Below are 14,540 nucleotides of genomic sequence, written 5' to 3'. Positions count from 1 at the left end.
GTCGTAGTTGTGACTTGAAGCTGTAACTTACGGTTTCAAAAGCCTGCCTTGAACGCAGCATTAGCCGAAACGGCCGTGAAGCTGATATCTGCTTTAATAAAATAAAATAAAATACAATTTAATGAAGACTGATCGGTTCATTGTAAAACATTTATTTATTGATGTAAATGTGGTGAATTCTGTCCGTAGGCTCCAGAGCCTCCAGGCAGCGCTGCTCCTCTGTCCAATACACACATGAAGCTTCACTTTTAATTCAAACAAATTAATGCGACTGTTACATTTCATCAATGAGACCAGCATTTATCTCCTAAAAAGAATTTAACCAGCCGGCGGTAAACCTCTAAAAACCTGCAGGTAAGTTAATTAGCGATCGTCTTTTCTCCCGGGATGACGACGGAGGTTGGCCGGCTGACCAGCTCTCTGGACGGGTGGTGTCTCTGTGCCGAGCCGTTAATCAGCCCCACAGTACCGGTACCAGTACCAGTACCAGTACTGCCCAATTCCAATTCTAATTTTCACCCCTACCCCTAGCCCTATAGCCCTTAACCCTTGCCCCTTGAAACAGCGCTACAAGGGGTAGGGGTTGAAAGTCTATTTGGACTATTTGGTCATCTACGGTATGTATTTAAAAAAGAAAGGGTAAATCAAATCACTAAAAACCCTGACTGACTAACGTCAGGAGAGAGACCTGGTGTCCAAACCGTCACAAACTTCATCTCAGTCTGAGAGTTTGAACCAAAGTTTTCTGTGCGTGTGTGTGTGTGTGTGTGTTTTAATTGTGCAACTGTGTTGAACAAAGAGCTGTTGGCTCCAGTGACCCCGAGTATCAATACAGACCGAACATGTGGCCACCGCTGCTGATCAATACACACACACACACACACACACACACCTACACACACACACACACACACACACACACACACACACACACACACACACACACACACACACACACACACACAGTTATTTCTCTTCTTCTTTACAGCCTTTGCTCTCATTGTTTTGTTATTGTTGTTTACCTCCTTCATCCTTTAATTTTCTTTTCTTTTCTTTCCCACCTCCTTTCTTCTGCTTTTCTTTATCTCTGTTCCCTCCTTTCACTTCCCTGCCAAGGTTTTTAGTTCAGCGCAGCAGAAAATAATAAAGTTTGACTCGAACGGTCGTTGTGAAAGATGTGTGTGTGTGTGTGTGTGTGTGTGTGTGTGTGTGTGTGTGTGTGTGTGTGTAGGCCTCTCCATGAGAAAAGGGGGAAAAGTGGAAATGAGCGAAAAATACTTTTTAAAGTTTAAACGGAGAGCAAACGAAAGAGAATTAGAAGAGGGAGAGAGAGACAGACAGTAGAGAGCTGGGAGAGAGAGCGAGAGAGGAGGATGAGATGAACAGAAGTAGAAGGAAAGAAGAGGAAAAGAGGAATAAAATGAAGCAGAGCAGATAAAGCGGAGGAAGATACACACACACACACACACACACACACAGTGGATGAAACTGTGTGAAACAGTGATGGATTTCAGTTATTAGCCAATCAGAAAGATGGATGGCGCCGCGCTCCGTCCAATCAACATCATCATCTAGATCCAGTTAGCAGATAGCGCCTCGCCGCTAATCAACTTATTAAAGTTCCTGATAATATCGCCGCAGAATAATCTCACACACACTTACACACACACACACAGACCGGCCTACACACACACACACACACACACAGACAGACACACACACAGAGCGGCTGAGGAGTCAGGAGTCGATAAAATCACTTGAGGCGAGGCCGAGCAGAGGTAAGTAATGACGCTGGAGGTCATTAATATTATTTAACACCTGCAGGCACAAACACTAATGAAGAAGAAAAACTGGACCGCCCGCTTCCTGCTGCCTCGTCCTCCCGTGTGTGTGTGTGTGTGTGTGTGTGTCTGTTAAATGTGTGTGTGTTAAGTGTTAAGTGTGTGTGTTTTGTCAGCTCAGTGAAACAGGAATTTCTCTGCCACCGTTTTCAACGTCATGTTTTTTTTGCATTTAGTTTCACTTGAGTATCCGTCTCATCAGTAGCTACAATAATAAATCAACACTCCAGACTGCGGCTAGCTTTGCTTTTTTGTTGCCATGGTTACTGCGACGTAGCTGCTAACGCTCCAGGTTTGGTTGTAGAACGAATCTCCTTGTTGTTTACGACGACTTCCGGGTAGAAAACTAGCACGTAATTTGAATGAGAACAATAGTAACGAACAACAGTTTAGCTATATATCATGTTTTTCACGCAACTACCACTGTTTACACAAATCTGAGATGATTGAAGAAATATTACTATTTCTGTGTGTGTGTTTTGTGTTGCTTATTCAGTTTTCGGGGAATCACCAGTGTCTAGAAAGCATCAGTGGCTCAGCTGACAGAGACAGCTAACGGCGGTAGCTAAGCCAACGGCGGTAGCAACACTAAGGGCGCATGACGTCTGTCCGACTACCCATTTCTCCGACCATACATTTCTTTATTTTTGCGTCCATTAGTCCGACCTCCCACTTCTCCGACTTAAGTAGCCCTAACCCTTAACCTTACCCTAAACCTAACCTTAACACTGTAGAATGGGTAGTTGGAGAAATTAGCCTTCGGACTTTTGGGCAGTCGGACTGATGTATGCTGCCCCAATGTTAACAGCAGTAAAGCTAACATCAGGAAGTCAGCTGTTAAAACCCTCCACTACTACTACTCCAGTTAGCTCAGCCATGTTGTAACTAAGATATCAGCTGGATAAAATGTTTTTTCATGGACCGTTTATTGAGTCACTGAGTTATTAAAGTTAAACAGGTAGCTAACCGTTAGCCTGGCTAATCTATGATAACCATGACTACAAAACACTGCACACAGAAATAGTAATGTTTGTCCAGTCAACATCAGTATAGTCTAAACGGTGATATAGTGACATGAAAAATGAGAGCGAAACTCTCGTCTGTCACTGTTTTTCTGATGCTGGTTTTCTACCAGGAAGTAGTTGTAAACAACAAGGCGATTCATTCTATAGCCAGGTTTAGTTAAAGACAGTGGTTTAAATACCTAACAGGTTCACGCGTGGGAATCGAACGCTCCCCTAATAACAAAGTTCCTTTGGCTTGGGTGTGGCCCAAATAAACAGCAAAGATCTGCCGTTATTCCCACCACTGCTCTTCATGAAGTTTACAGGACTTTCAGAAGGTCAGAGCTGAGACGTCACATGAGGAACTGATCAGATCTATTGGTAATAATCAAACAGTTGGAGCAGAGATGATTTTTTTCTTTGTGTTTCAGTTTCATCAGGAGCTCTGTGAGAGACTGAGATCGGCTCGTACATGGAGCCGCTCCACCGGAGGTCTCAGAGGTCAGAGGTCGGAGGTCGGCCCCCGAAGCCTTGTTCCCCTTCGACACAGATGGATGAAGCTTCAGCTCTGGAACCACCTGCAGCACGGAGAGGTCGGTGGCTAAATGACAGCCAAGCTTCTCAGTGTCGACTCAAGTTTAATGTGGACAGATGAGCTGCTGCCTGCTGCAGATAAACTGGGACAAAGAAAAAAAAACTGCTTTTCTGCTCATTAAACCGACTCCTGATCGGCGATCAATGGCTCCTCTGCAGGAGACGACGTTTGATCTGTCAAGTCAAGAGTTTTACAAAGTCTGGACTCAAGTGTGAGGGAAGAGGGACGTTCGTCTTCTGAAACATAAATGTAGACGTTTATATTAAAGCTCCATACAGTATAAAGGTAGATGTTTGTATTAAAGCTCCATACAGTATAAAGGTAGATGTTTGTATTAAAGCTCCATACAGTATAAAGGTAGATGTTTGTATTAAAGCTCCATACAGTATAAAGGTAGATGTTTGTATTAAAGCTCCATACAGTATAAAGGTAGATGTTTGTATTAAAGCTTCAGTATTTGGTAGATGTTTGTGTTAAAGCTCCATACAGTATAAAGGTAGATGTTTGTGTTAAAGCTCCATACAGTATAAAGGTAGATGTTTGTATTAAAGCTCCATACAGTATAAAGGTAGATGTTTGTATTAAAGCTCCATACAGTATAAAGGTAGATGTTTGTATTAAAGCTTCAGTATTTGGTAGATGTTTGTGTTAAAGCTCCATACAGTATAAAGGTAGATGTTTGTGTTAAAGCTCCATACAGTATAAAGGTAGATGTTTGTGTTAAAGCTCCATACAGTATAAAGGTAGATGTTTGTGTTAAAGCTCCATACAGTATAAAGGTAGATGTTTGTATTAAAGCTCCATACAGTATAAAGGTAGATGTCCATGTGTAGTGTGATTATAAAGCAGCTCTAGGTTCTATATTAATACTGTTAAAGTATCAAAGCCTCAGTCCACAGAGAAATGCACACAGCCTGTATTCAGAAACTGAGCCTTAAAACCAGCCGTCAGGACTTCCTGTCACTTTGTGATGTCACAACTAAGCCCCGCCCCCTCACCACCTGGACCCACCATCCATCTAACAACAACTTTGCAGGATTTGGTTTCTCTGAGTGTTTTATTCTGAAATCTGCTCTGTATTTGTATTGGATCACTTTAGAGAACAGTCAGCCAATCAGAAGAGAGGCTCAAAGCCTCCTCCTCTCTTCTGATTGGCTGACACCAACCTGTTGTTACTAGAGCTGCAGAGAGGAGATGGAAAACTACACTGAGATGTTTTTTTATTTTTTATTTTTCTTCTCATGGATTAAACCCTTCAAAATAAAAGCACAGGAGAAGGAAAAAATTATGGAGCTTTAAAATAATAATTGATTACCTCGTTTAAAAATAAATAAACGGTAGTGTCACATTTGTAATCTCATTTTTAACAAGGCTGAAGTCAGATTGAAAAGCGCACACACACACACACACACACACACACACACACACACACACAGGGTTAGAGTGGAGGATAAAAGGTCAGGAGTGACGGCTGTGCAGCTGTTCAACAGACTGACACTGACAGACATCACACAGGGAAAATGACTGTCACTTCACTGTCACACACCTAAACCTGCCTCTCTCTCTCTGTGTGTGTGTGTGTGTGTGTGTGTGTGTGTGTGTGTGTGTGTGTGTGTGTGTGTGTGTGTGTGTGTGTGTGTGTGTGTGTGTCAGACAGTGATGTGTGGGGGGGTCAGGGTCCTGGTGTGACCCCGGTGCTGGATCAATACTCAGGCCATCAGAGCTGACAGATGGTAAACCTGAGTCTGACTCCAACTGAGAATTTCTACCGCATCCTGCCACTGACAGACAGACAGTGAACGCCACACGAAGCTCCGCCCACCTCATCATCCCCCCACTGTACCTGCCTGAAAACGAATGTGTTCGTCTCTCAGGCATCAGGAGCTCCTTTCACCTGCAGACAAAACTCAGGGCTGAAAACGTCAAAAATACAACGTTACAATATTTGAGCATATCAGTCATTTTAATTTATAGGAAGATCATGGAATTAAAGTTATTTATAGTAAAAATGGAAATTAATTCATTGTGTTTATGTTTTTTGTGTTTAATTTTAATTTAATTCATAAAACATTTGTATAAAAAAAAGATCAAATACAGAATTTATTTAATTATTGCTACATTTCCCACATGCACATATAATAAAATAAAAATAGTCACATAGCCACCAAATCCAAAATATAAACATACAAGATTTTAAAAATGTAAACATATTTAATGTTTACATTCAATTTGCAGTATTATAATAACAATATCAAGAAGCATTAGGACATTGTCGGTGATTATTGGTTCATAATTAAGTCAACAACAACGACCAATTTAATTCTAATTAATTATTTTCTAAATGTTATAAAACTACATAAACTCAGAATATAAGATTTATTTTACCTGTGAAACACCTGTGGAGCCTCAGAGCTGTCAATCATCCATCCTGAGGGAGGGAGGAGCAGACACACACACACACACACACACACGGAGGATGATGTGTGAGGCTCATTAACACCATTGTCTCCATAAGGGATGGAGGACACAACAACAACAACAGACACATCCATCCTGTCGGAGGATTCTCTGTGTTCAAACCTCCGACGTTTATTTTTAACTCTGGGTCAGTCTGGAGACTTGTTGTTAGGGTTGTTGTAATTATTGTTTATACTGTTTTTTAAGATAATTTGGTTATTTTCTAAACAGTTAAACGCGACAAAGCAGCAGCTGCAGTTCCTCTCCCGACCACCAGGGGGAGTCTCCAGCAGTGAGTCATGCTGCGTTCGATTGTACTCCGAACTTGGAAAGATTCAGGTCATAAGTTACAATTTAAAAATGTAAATGCGCCCACAGTGAGGTGATACCACATTTTCAACATAAAAATGCTTCAGAAACGTTAAGGTTACCACACTACTACATAACCTACGCGTTCAGAGCTTTACAAATCAGCAGAGTGGGAATGTAAATCCCACTACAAGGTAATTCTCGCACTTTTAGCACAGACAATAACAAAGGACAGTGTGCGGGCAACTTTTTTCTTCCCTACATGGACTCTATGCTCCAATGCACAAAGGCTTTTTAAGGTGTGTATCAGTCTCCACAGATAATTTGTAGGCTATGTTAGCATTGATTAGCAGGTGCTAGTGTAGCGGTTGTGTGCTCTCTCTTTGCGTTGTGTAAATTATAGGTAGGCTACAACGGAAAACCACATCACCTTTGGCAAACTCACCGTTTATTCCCAGCATCATGATCTGGCAGAGGGATTAATAGTAGGCTACATTCAGTCCCAGTTCTCTCTCAGACTGAAAATCTAAAATAAAAAGAGAGTGCAGGTTAGCTAACGCGGGCGCATGACGTCCGTCCGACTACCCATTACTCCGACCATACATTTCTTTATTTTTGCGTCCATTAGTCCGACCTCCCATTTCTCCGACTTAAGTAGCCCTAACCCTTAACCTTACCCTAAACCGAACCTTAACACTGCAGAATGGGTAGTCGGAGAAATGAGCCGTCGGACTTATGGGCAGTCGGACTGATGTATGCTCCCCAGCTAACACGTGCTTCACTAGCCTCTATATATAAACAAATTTGAAAAACACCGTCAACTTTTCATAAAAAGGACGTGCTAGAGCGTTCAGGAGCTATACATTTATGAAAGACAACATAAACCATCCCTTAATAACCCTTTAGTAACTCTGTTACATTAGCATCTGTGCTGCACCACATTTAGCAGGTTAGCTTAGCAACTCAGGGCTGAAAAAGATCATTTTAATTTACAGTGAAGGAAGATCACATAATGAAAGTTCTTCACAGTAAAGATGTAAATTAAATATTATCATATAGCTACGATGTGTTGAGTGAAAGTGAATAATTATTTTATTTATTAGCACTGACTCAGTCTGTGCTGCATTTAGCTTGTTAGCTCAGCAACTAGCCATCAAGTCAATTAGCCTGTGGTTAGCCTACAGATGCTGCTCCTGGTCGTCTCCCACAGGCTCCAGATCAGCCTAACGACGACCCTCGACGCGCTCCTCTGAGGGGTCAGAGGTCAAAGGTCAACACCAGAGACACAGGGAGGGTGGATAGAGTGTGTGTGTGTGTGTGTGTGTGTGTGTGTGGTGTAGGACACGGGGATGAGGTGGAAACTCTTCTGTCGTGAGTTTTTTTTGCAGCTCAGGTGTCAAACTGATGAAGCTGTTTGAGCCTCCAGGGCCACCGTACGCTTTCAGTTTCTTGTTTTGCTGTTTTTTTTTTCTTTCATTTATAAAATCATTTTCTTTCTATTCTTGTTGTAGCCTGTTCTTATTAAAGGGACAACGAGGAGTTTCTCCAGCAGCAGAACGAAAAATTCCGCAACAATAAAAAAGTCTCATATTAATGTGGATGAATCTACGCTACCACTTGTTAATGGGCCCATTTTAGATAAATACTGTATATCGTTTTGTCTCTATCGTTATTTTGTTATTATTAGTGGCCGTTTATGGTGGGAACTACGACGGTATGTGATCGTCTTCCAACCTCTGACTTTAATTCTTGATGAATGAAAACATGAGTCTGTCTTGCGCCGGTCAAAGAATTTCACGGTGCACGGAGGCTCATAAATGTAGTGTGAAAACACTTCGCTTTTCCAAAACTCCTCGTTGTCCCTTTAATATAATAATATTTTGTCGAGTGTAGATTCTTATTTATCAGAGACTAAGTTATTGATCCTCAGGAGAGAAGAAGTTCAGAGGTCGAGTAACAGTCGCTGCCTCAGCAAAGAAGATATGAAACATTAAAAATACACATGAGAGACAAATATAATAAGTTTAGAAATATGTGATGTGATAAAATGGCTCAATAAATTGTCTGTAAATTAGAAAAAGAAAGAGTAGTAAAGTATTTTATTACTAGATGATGATTTGAAATATGAACTTCTCCTCCTCTTCTTCAACTCCCTCGTCTCCCACCCTAATAAAAACTACTCCCCCCTGTCTCCTCCATCTTTCCTCCCTCCCAGACTTTGCTCTTTCTAAAAATAATCTGCAGGTTTCTGTCCTCCCTCCTCCTCCTCTTCCTCCTCCTCCTCCTCCTCCTCTTCCTCCTCCTCCTCCCTCCTTAACCCCGTCCTGGTCTGCAGCTGATCTTCCTCGGCCGGACCCTCAGGTACCCACGGCAACCGGACGCTGCGGCCGAGGCATGCATCACTGTCAGGCTAAATGTGGAATCAGCATTTCTGAGCCCGGGGGCCCTCACCCTTACCTGGCCGGTCCAGAGGAGCCGCCGCGGGGCCCTGAAGGCACCACGCCGCCGCCAGCCGCCCCCCCCCGCTATTGATTTCTGTGTGTTATAGGGGCGAAACAAAGAGACTTTCTCTGTTACATGATATATCATAATCACGCCATTTGTAGCTTTGAGTGCACAGATGTACAACAGGAAGCAGGCCAGAGAGAGACAGAGAGAGAGAGAGAGAGAGAGACCTAGATAAAGAGCCCACGCGTCCTCAGGTGAAACACTAATTGCAGCGTCTGCTCCATTTCTCCAACAGAGTGAAACATCGCGTCTGAGTTTAAGTTCAGTTCAGTTTCTGGCTCAGATTCTGCTGAAACTAAAAGTTCGGACTCCGCTGACGGACACTTGAACTCACCGGGAGGAACGAATGAGCCGTCACAGCAGGACGCTCAAGATTAAAACTCTATTCATTCTGTCATTTGAAGACTTGAATACTCTATTACCTTATGAATATATACATTATTTTTCCTGTAACAAGACAAATACAGGAGGTCTGAGCTGTCAATCAACGGCTTCAATCATTAATTCTAACTTAAAGGGATAGTTCACCCAAAATTGAAATTTCCTTCACTCATTATCTCCTCCCCCTCATGTGGACTAAGGGCTGGGAGAAGTTTCAGAGTCCTCCGTGGCTTCTCTGAGTTACAGGGGGTCTCGGCGTAGCAGTGCATGTCCATATAACGGTTGCAAATGGATACCAACTGTCTTCGTAACAAAAAGACACACCAAAAAACATCCAAATACCTCCATGCTGCTCGTATGTAACGTCCGTCTTGTATTGAAGCCCCGAAATGCGAAATTGTCCCGAAAAAAAATTAAATAGATAGTGAGTGAAATTTCAATTTTGGGTGAACTATCCCTTTAAAACAAACAAGTTTAACCCATAAGGACCCACGGTGACACGGGTGTCACACTGCCTTCAAGTGTCCTGGAAAGCCCCTTACACATAATTATGTTGAACTTTTAACTCATGAAGTCCCTAAGTGACATCTACTCAACATCCTGGTGCAGTCACATGACTCTCTGTGAATATCTCTATCCATGACAACATTTCCAAGATGGTGGCCAGCAGAGTTGGCACATTTCACAGAGGCCGCTACTTTTAAAAAGCTTGCTTTCTGTCAATAAAATAAGCCAACACCCATTTCACAATGCAAATCCTTTTATAACATGTCCCTTGTTGTATTTAACCTGTTCTGACCTAATTTTTTGAATAAACTCATATAAAACAACTTAAGAAAATATTGCTGTGACATATACGTCACATCGGGCCTTAGCCTTAAAAAAGTCAGGAAAAATACCATGTGACACCTATGTCACAATGAGAAAAATGGGAAAGAACTGCTCAATTAAATTAGGTGATTCAGGTATATTGAATTAATATACTCTATGTTGTTTAATTTAAAACATAATTTAAAAATGTTAACATAAAAATAATGTCAAATTCAATCAATATTTAATAAAATGATATATCAGTCCGGAAATTGAACCACAGATTTAGCAGAGACACTCTTCTCAGTAAATGAACAAGATTTTAGTATCCCATGCTGGTCCCATATTAATGTAATTATGCTTTTTTGCTGTATTTTCTGTAACAAAATAGGATACAGTGTTCAGGATGCACTGACGATCATCAGACGTGCAATAGATGTTGTATACAGAACAACAAATACAGCAAAGAAGAATGAGAATTTACATAAGAAAATATTAGGAAACAAATAAGAAAAGTTAACACAGTCAAACAGTGATGAACCAGGTTTGAGACAAGGGTTCTGGACTGCTGTACTGATGGGAGAGAGGGTCCCATGTGGTGCATTGTGAGAGAAGGACGTTTTACCCAGCTCAGTTCTGACGAATGGAATATGACCCAACAATCAGTTCTGTGAGTGGGTACCAATGTTTTGTGATTTCATAGTTAACAGAGATGATAAATAAAGAGCCAATAACTGTGACAGGGCTTTAAAAATGGATAAAAACCAATGCTGTTTTCCCCTTACTGTCAGAAATGACCAGCCGACATTTTGATAAAGAGTGCCGTGATGAGTATTATATGAATCATTGGAAATTAAATGTAAGGCTGAGTGGTAAACAGCATCCAGTGGAATCAAAGTGGAACTAGCAGCTCTTCCATAGATGTCATCTCCATACTCTAAAACAGAGAAAAAATAGTGTCTCCATTTTTTTTCCTGTGGTGAGTAGGGAAACGGTGCTTATTTCTGTATAGAAAGCCAAGTATTGTTCTTAGTTTAGCAATGAGGGTGGTGATATGGTGCTTAAAATTAAGACAACTGTCCATCCAGATGCCAAGGTATTTGTAGTTGGAAAGAAAATTGTGGTTGCACAGCTTTTAAGGCTTCAGTAACTGGTTAAAGCCTTCAATATGAGGCAATATTCGTATTTCTATAGTGTTTGGCCTTTTTTGTTGTGAAACTTGTCTTAAAAAGGTGTTAATAGTAACCAGCAAATTTGTAATTTTGATATATGTTATGGAAATGCAAATAAAAGGTCAAATTTGTGTTACAGAGCAAAAGAAAATGTTAAGCCCATTTATTTTCAAGTGAAAATTTAAGATACCAAAAAAGCCCGATGTGACATATATGCAACATTCCAGATCTCTGACAATAGGTGGCGCTATTTTAAAAAAAACTTCAAAAATGTGTTCCATGCATTCCACTTGGTCTGTGTTTCACCCCACTTAATTTTCCTTCAAGGATAAATGGGTCTGGGTTCTTATGGGTTAATTGACATAAACCATAAATTTAAATTCTTCTTATGTTGTAATGAGGTTCAGCATATTTTATCTTGTCCTTGTTCTTCTGTTTTTAGCAGCACTTTTGTCTAAGGAGACCTTGTGCAGACACTGGTTGTGTTGTGTTGCCGTTCTGGTTCATTTACGCAGTTCAGAGTCGATGTTTAAATGTTCTGGTTTGTTAAATCACATCATAAACGTCCATTATTGGTTTAACGTAGTCAGGCCACTCAGAGTGATGCATTCATGGTCCGTACGACTGTAGGAATACTTGCAAAATGTGATTTTCTCAGTGTTTCTGGTGGGAACGTGGACCGAACGTCTGAATCATCCTGGTCGAGTCTGTAAAGAAGAAAAAGAAGAAGTTCTTCCTTAGTGTTGGTTGGTCAACGTCTTTTTTTATTTTTTATTACTTAAAGGGATAGTTCAACATTTTGGGCAAATTGGCCCATTGCCATAATCCCTATAGTCATAGCAGTAGGTTTGTTACCTTTAATTGTCAGTGCAAGCTATTTTTAGAACGGCGGAGCAGAGCCGTGAGCTGCTCAGAGCTACGTAGCGTATACAGAGACTGCTTAATGAAAAACTGTCCCTGAAGGCAACGTGCATCAGCGGTTTTGCATGAATTTCCCTCTACAACAACTCTGTGTGGTAACGTTGTGTTATTATCTCATAGCGTGGTGAATGTGCAGGTCACAACTTGTCCACCAGAGCGTTGTGGAGTTGTTGGATTGTGTATTTGATGAGTTTGATGAGGGAAACCAAGAAATTCCTTTCCGGCTCTGCTCCGCCGTTCTAAAAACAGCTTGCACCGACAATTAAAGGTAACGAACCTACTGCTATGACTATAGGGATTATGGCGATGGGGCCAATTTGCCAAAAATGTTGAACTATCCCTTTAACTTCAGTTCAGATGGTTCAGACTTCGTCCTGGCTGAGTGTGGGATCTTCATGGACGTGAACTCCCTGGAGGTTCCTGCAGGATCCAGATTTTAAACATGCATGAGTGTTTGGCAGCAACCGAACTCTCATCAGTGGCTTCGGCTTTAATAAAAACAACAAAAAAAACTCAGATAGTTAAAACTCTGTTGAGACAAAACTAAACGGTTTCCAGAGGAGTCTTTAACGTCGCCCTGATGGATTCAGTCGTGTGAAAATGTCCTGAGAACTTTACTGCTTTTCTAATACCCCAAAGTTGTTTCAATGCACAAATACATGACTGCATACCAGACACACACACACACACACACCCACACACACACACACACTGTGAGTGTCTTTTGGCCGCCGTGTCATGCTCAAGAATATGATGGATGGTTTCCAAACAAAAACCGAGTTTGAGGAGCGAGCGGCCGAGAGACTACGAGCCGATGATGGATGGATCAGTCGCCGCTGCAGCTCACAGCGCTCGAACACAACACGTCGAAAAGAGAGAGAAAATCAAGAATTTTGGCAGCAAACAACCACACACACACACATAAACACACATAAACACACACACACACACATATATAGACGACAAAATGACCTCACACTGACTTTTTTCAGATACTATACACAAGCCCTTGAGTTCTGTGCGTGTGGTGTGTTTACTGTACGGCAGCGAGCGAGCGTGAAAGTTTAATTTCCGTTAAAGAAAAGCGACAGAAAGCTTCAGAGCAGCTCGGACGTCAGTGTTTACAGAAGGTCGGAGGAGGTCGAGTCTCCTGCTGCTCCGAGGCCGAAGCCGAAGCCGCTTCACACACACAGAGAGAGTTCAGTCTCACAGCCCAGGTACAGGCTGCTGCCTTAAGGTGGAAATGACAGATTAAGGTGGAAATTGTATTTGTGTGTTGACTTATTAAAGTTCATTAACTCATTTTCTTCTGATGATGATGATGAAGAAGACTCTGGAGTCTTTAGATTAAAATAATCTCAACAATAATATCATAATATACTATGTTCTTGGAGCATTTCAGTTTAACACTGCACAAAAGTGAATGAACTGTTTTTATATGTTATAGATTATTATGTAATTTTCTTTTTTCTGAGGGTCTAAGGACAGAGGATGTTGTTACGATGCCATGTAAAGCCCTTTGAGACAAACTGTTTGTAAAAACGGGCTATACAAATAAAATTGCCTTGCCTCTTGTATTTAATATTGTTTAAGCAAAATTATTATTAATACACTCATCTCCTGTTTGGAGGTTAAATAGAGTGATAGCTCTATATTCTATTCTAACTGAGGGGTTATGAAACATTACAATGAAGTGTTTTATTTCACAAAACTGAAATAAAATGTTTGGTTTTTATTTTACATTTTAGTTTTTTTATGGTTAATCATAAGTCTTTGATTTGTCTTTTTTTTCTCTCTCCTCACGACTGGTTCAAATAGAAACAGTCAAATTGCGATCCAGACCAGAATCCACCTGTCACATCCTTTTAAATCAGACTAAACTCACTTGTTTGCTGCATTTTGACTTTTTTTCTCTCTTTTTTGACGTGTACAAAAGCTGCTGTATAAATAAAGCTTGATTGATTGATTGATTAATTGATTGATAGATTGAGAGTCATGTGACCTGGATGTGAACGTTAATGAGGATCATCAGGTTTCTGCACCAGATGTTAAAGGGATAGTTCACCCAAAATTCAAATTTCATTATCATTATCTACTCCCCCTCATGTCGACTAAGAGCTGGGAGAAGTTTCAGAGTCCTCCGTGGCTTCTCTGAGTTACAGCGGGGCTCCGTGCAGCAGTATTTGTCCATATAATGGTTGTGAATGGTGCTCACTTAAATAAGTCTATATTTTAAGCTTGTTTGTAGCGGAAGCTCCCAGTGTCTCAGTTCACTGCTCTTCCTGTGTCAGTGCAAATCTCGCGTGATTTGCACTGACCGGTGGAACAATTTCTCATGTTGGGGCTTCAATACAAGAGGGACATTACAGACGAGCAGTATGGAGGTATTTGGATGTTTTTTGGTGTGTCTTTTTGGACGAAGGAAAGTGAGCACCATTCACAACCATTATATGGACAAATACTGCTGCACGGACCCCCGCTGTAACTCAGAGAAGCCACGGAGGACTCTGAAACTTCTCCCAGCCCTTAGTCCACATGAGGG

The sequence above is a fragment of the Trachurus trachurus genome, assembly GCF_905171665.1.
Source record: "Trachurus trachurus genome assembly, chromosome: 9".
Lineage (NCBI taxonomy): Eukaryota > Metazoa > Chordata > Actinopteri > Carangiformes > Carangidae > Trachurus > Trachurus trachurus.
This window is presented reverse-complemented; position numbering follows the sequence as displayed.